This window comes from Phoenix dactylifera, chromosome 16 (assembly GCF_051530095.1).
Source record: "Phoenix dactylifera cultivar Ajwa chromosome 16, Ajwa_hap1_PhDact_Kaust_v1.1, whole genome shotgun sequence".
Lineage (NCBI taxonomy): Eukaryota > Viridiplantae > Streptophyta > Magnoliopsida > Arecales > Arecaceae > Phoenix > Phoenix dactylifera.
This window is the reverse complement of record NC_143205.1, coordinates 4400962-4406545: the sequence shown is the minus strand read 5'-3', so window position 1 is coordinate 4406545 and position 5584 is coordinate 4400962. Positions and strand designations below refer to the sequence as shown.

The 5584-nt window shown below is 35.4% G+C and overlaps 1 long non-coding RNA gene across 1 annotated transcript; it reads right to left on the bottom strand.

Annotated features, from left to right (window-relative positions):
• Window positions 1–3886: 3886 nt before the first annotated feature.
• LOC103696225 (uncharacterized) lies at window positions 3887–4887 on the bottom strand. Its single transcript, XR_602370.6, has 2 exons — window positions 4542–4887; window positions 3887–4401 (listed from the first exon to the last, which is right to left on the bottom strand). It is a non-coding gene; the product is annotated as an uncharacterized LOC103696225 (long non-coding RNA).
• Window positions 4888–5584: the final 697 nt, after the last annotated feature.

The following is a 5584-nucleotide window of genomic DNA, read 5'->3' as shown; positions in this document are numbered from 1 at the left end:
GACTAGATTGATTAGAGTAGCACTCAAAAGAATAATGCCCAAACTTGGTGCAATTGTAACATTGAACTTGACTCTTGTCATACCTTCGGCCTCTACCTCTTTGTCCTCTTCCTCCACGATTCTGGTTGCCTTCCTCAATATTGTTGTGGTCACCACGGCCTCTACCACGACCATAAGATCCACCTCGACCTCTACCACAACCACGTCCCCGGCCACGACCACGGCCTCTTTGGCTACTTTCGCCTCTTGACTCCTTTTTGTTATTAACGGAGAGCTTGCTTTGTAGAACTTGCTCCAATGGCTCTTATCTTCTCTTTAGTATTCTTTGCTCATGGGCTTGAAATGAACCCATAAGCTCATCCACCGTCATAGTGTCCAAGTCTTTGGACTCTTCAATGGCTGACCACAACATAATCAAATTTGTGGTCCAAGGATTGTAAGATTTTTTTCACGATCCGATTATCATCAAGTGTCTCGCCGTTCCTCCTCAATTGGTTCACAACGGTCAACAACCATGTGAAATAGTCCGACACAACTTCGAACTCCTTCATTTGCAAAGCTTCAAACTCGCCTCTTAAGCTTTGGAGGCAAACCTTCTTTACCTTTTCTACACCTTTGTAAGAATTTTGTAAAATCTCCCATGCTTGCTTAGAATTGGTAGCACTAGCAACCTTCTCAAAAGCGGCCTCATCTAGGCCTTGGTAGATGAAGTAGAGAGCCTTCTTGTCTTTCTTCAAAGTCTCATTGTTGCACCGTAAGAATATCTCTATCTCCGGCTTCTACATAGCCTCTTTCGACTATGTCCCAAATATCTTGAGATCCAAGCAACACCTTCATTTGGATGCTCCAATTCTTATAATTGGTATTGGTAAGACGAGGAATGGGAAGCACTCTGGTAGCCATGATCTTGCTCTAATACCACTTTGAAGAGAAAAATGGCACGCGATTGGATACTAGAAGTTGGATTTTTGAAGCTTCATCCACCATTCCTTTGGCATCTCATGTTGGATTCATATTTGAAATTCTGGCATGCTTGGAGCCATCCATGATCTCATGGAATGGTATAACGACATTTCAGCTTTTAGACACCAAAGGTTGGATTTAGGTTTTAGTGTTTGGACCCCACTAGTGTTTTAGCACTAGTCTCCTTATCCGACGTGCTTCAATTGCACTTAATTTTCAAATTTGATTGGCAAATAAGGTGAGTTTATCTACCCTTTGGGACCTCTATAGACAGCCCTCCGCTCCTCCCCTCTAAACACACAGCACAATAGAGAAGAGAAGGGTTTAGTCAATTGTATTTCACTCCAATCTTTAGGTGATGGGAGGTTTCAAGAGTATTGTACTATATCGCTAAGAAGTTGTGGAGGAGGAGCTATGCTTTGCAAAGATGCTCAAGGGTTCTTCAGATTCGACATCTGGGTTACACTCTCTTTTTCTCTTACTCCACTACGACAAAAATGACTTGGTGGCAAATTGGTTGTGGCATTTTTCTTATTATATACAATTAAAAACCCTTTTTCTGCTACATTATAGTATAAATACTGCTATATTCCAATTACTATTTCTTATTAATGATTCTTTATTGTAAACGCCACTATAAATATGTATTCTATGGCATATAACTTGAAGTACTAGAAACTAAAACTACTATTATGGCATTTATATAAGATGCTAGTAAATAATATCATAATTTGTGAGATTTTGGAAGATTGTTGCTAAACCTTAAATTGTTAATTTTTATACAAAGCTTGAGTTTGGTCACACCGAGATCATCAAAGATGTTATCGAACATATTATGGTGGTCATCGAATCTCTCATGATTGGAATCCTTTGCAGTAAAAATATTTACAAGTTAATATATCTTCTTAGCATTACTATACATAGGTCACCGGTTCGATCGAGCTCATATTAAAATATTAAAAATCAAAAATTATTTAAGATAAAAATTTAATATAATAATATTAACATTTTTTGCATAAAAAATTGTTATTACTTTCTAGTATAGCATAAATAAAAATAATCATGAATTAACTATTCGTATAGAGTTTATAAAAAAATATATATATAAACATGGTGACACACAAAAATTATTTTTTAAATATTTTCAATAGTAAAAATTGAAAATATCATAAAAATAGAATAAAGTAAGTTCATTTTTCATTTTGTGAAAAAGAAAAGGTTTTTAAAAAATAATTATTTAATGGCATGAATATATATTGATAAATAAACTATTTTTGCATAACAATAGTGCAAATTTGGGTTGGTTGTTAAGAGGACATGGGATCACTAGTTTGAATCCTCTTTTGGTTCAAATTCTATCTTATAGAGTTTATTTTTGAGAATTTTTTAGTGGTATATATAATTGCATCTAAATATTTGAATAAAATGTTGAGATTGAAAACTGCTAAAATAGAAATTTTTATCAGTATTTTTTGAAAATGTTGACAATTAATTGTTGACAATATCTTAAGATGGTACATAAGAAAATGCTGCAAAAATGCCAATAAAGATATTTGCAGCATTCTTTTTTCCTTATAGCGGCACTTAATATTTGAATAAAATGTTGAGATCGAAACTACAAGCATACTTACATATGCCGCTAAAATAGAGATTCTTATCGGTATTTTTCGAAACTGCTGACAATTAATTGCTGACACCATCTTAAGATGGTATATAAGAAAATGTCGCAAAAATGCCAATAAAGGTGTTTGCGGCATTCTTTTTTGCTTATTGCGGCACTTAAAAATACCGCTAGTAATCATTTTTGTTGTAGTGAGACAAATAAGAATAATAACCTAATACAACCTTTGGTGTCAATAGTATTTACATCAAACTATTTTAATACTTCAAGCTAGGTTTATATTTTTGGTTAAAATGGACTAGCATCAGCTGAGCCCAAGCCAAAACTAACTACTATGTTCGGATTGCAGTCAATTTCAGTGGAAGCCGATCAATACTAGTCTAGTTTCAGCCATCCAGTATTTGACCAATGCTTCTATAAACTTTAGTCTTCAAGTACCATTTTAGGATCATTTCTTGTTTCTTTACATATATATATATATATATATATATATATATATATATATATATATATATATATATATATATATATATATACACACACACAAACGCACACACACAATTAGCATTGACTCAGGGCCATCTTAATTTTTTGGCTTCCAAGAAAGGGCTTTGACTATCATAATAGAATTTCTCAGGTAATTTCTCAAACAACCAGAGTATTATCAATTGTATTCACAATTCCATAAACTACAAACCAATGCATGACAATATCTCTGACTAAAGAGAGTTCACTGGCCATGAAGAAAGAACAGTAAACTAAAAAAACATCCCTATCAAGGACTTAATTGAATATAATTATATAACAACTCCAGTGGTTCAAGGAAACTCGGCCTTTGGACAATATCAGTTATCTTGATCCAAGTAGATGTCGCAACAAGCATCAGACAGTGGCAGAGTGATTGCTTTAAGTCTCAACAGATCATAAACTTATCTATCTATTATGCATTATTCTTTTCAAAGATTAACTCACAAATCAACTAAAATAAAAGAAGAACTTTCTAAAAAAATGAAACAGAAACCAACCCTTTCTCCTTCATCTACCTTTAGACTCTACCAACTACAAATCCAAACAAAGTACCATAGCTTGGATGTACATGTACTACCATTTTAAATACATTCTAACATAAGAATTATAACAAACTGACATTAACAAGGGAGCGAATATGAAAGAAAGAAATCAAGAATTGCTAAAAAATCATACTAGCTAAGTTTTCTAGGAAATCAAGATATCATGCATTTACAGTAGCAAGAAAACATACAATAGACTGTGTAGACAGAGAGAGAGAGAAGGGCAAAGGGATCTTCCACCAATTAGATGCACAAAAATATCTTGCAATGTCCAATGACCTCAACACAGTATGAAGAAAAACAATAGAAATATAGAGAAAACACTGTATTGATCCTTGTATTTCTATTTAGAGATCATCAGATCAGAGATCCATAGCGATTTAAGAAGAAAGAAAAAGGAATTTGGCCAGGAGCATCATTTTCCATGTACTTCTACAATTTGCTACAGTGATATTAAGAATTGCATGAATCAAAACAATTACCAAAAAACAAAAGAAAATTCAGATCTTTCACCCATGATCTCAAGCTTTATTGTCGATGAAATCATGAAGCCTCATGCCCGGCATTACACTAACATGGTGGGTAAAATTTACATGATGGAATCCAAAAAAGAGTCATGTCACTTACTTCAAGAAGATCGAAGTACAGCACAAATCTAGCAACCTCTAGATCAACTCTTCAAAAATCCCTCGGCAATGTCCAAAGATCCCCCTAGCTCGCTCTATCACGGGAGTAGAAACCCTAGAACTGGAAGAGTCAGGTGACATCAAAAGCCTAGTTATGGAGTGTTCACCAATGAAATCAGGCGGCTATTCTCTAGCCGATCCTACGAGATCCAGCAAAGAAGTCACAAAAAAGTTTCGATGGAGAGAGAAAAAGGAACTCACAAGAAGCTGCTTCGGCGTCCACAAGCGCTGATCTAGCTCGATCCTCGCAATCTTCGGCATTTAATGGTGCTGATGGATGGGATATAAGATGGTTCGCGCGGGCATCAAGCGGTGGAGGATCGGGATGAGGCAGCCGGCAACTAGACATCCTTGCTCATGTAGGAGAGAAGGAGGTGCACGTGAGGTGGTGGAGGATCGCTAATGGGGAGAAGTGCACGTGAGGCATCATGTGCAATTGTTTTTTTTTTTTTTTTGTTGGATTCGAGAGAAAGATCACTATTACGGAGGATCGTAGAATCGCCGATTAGGGACGATTCGCTCGTTGCCAGCCTCAACAGGACTTCCCTCAGCCAGAGTCTCGTGGGGAATCAAATTGTTTTTTTCTTTTTGACGAAAAAAAAGAAAAGGGTTAGGCGACCTGAATTTATTAAGAATGAGAAAAAATGTTGGAGAAAAGAAGGATGCAGAGGACAAAAAGGTATATCACTAGTTATACTGGTTCTACGAAATAATGAAACATAGTCAAATGAAACCTCCAACTGATTTAGAGGAAAGTTAATCAGCAGAGCAAAGGCACTAAAAGCAGATAAAGGGATTTGAAGTAGGCCTAATGAGGTTACAAAATACCAGCTTCAAAAATAACTGCTAGAGGATGAAATTGCTAGCTGCAATAAGATAAACCATATTTGCTAGCAACAATCTTACCAACACAGTAAAAAACATTATAAAGCATAGCATCAAGTGAAGCAGTCTGGATCCTTCCATCTTGACAAATCTCTTTTCAACCCTTGAAGCTACTAGGCAGTCTGGATCCTTTCTTTGCTTTCTAGTTTATCCTCCGCCGAAGCTACTAAGAAAGCTTGATGTGTTATTAAATCACAACATTTTTTATTATTTTTTTAATTTAATTCTAAATAGATGCAGTTTCCTTCAAGTTGCTTCATAGCATGGGCTAGAATATGTCATATAGTTCTTTGCAGTTGATAAGTAACATTTCAAGCTAGCCAATCCAACCAAGTCTAATTAAGGCTTAAGAAGCATTT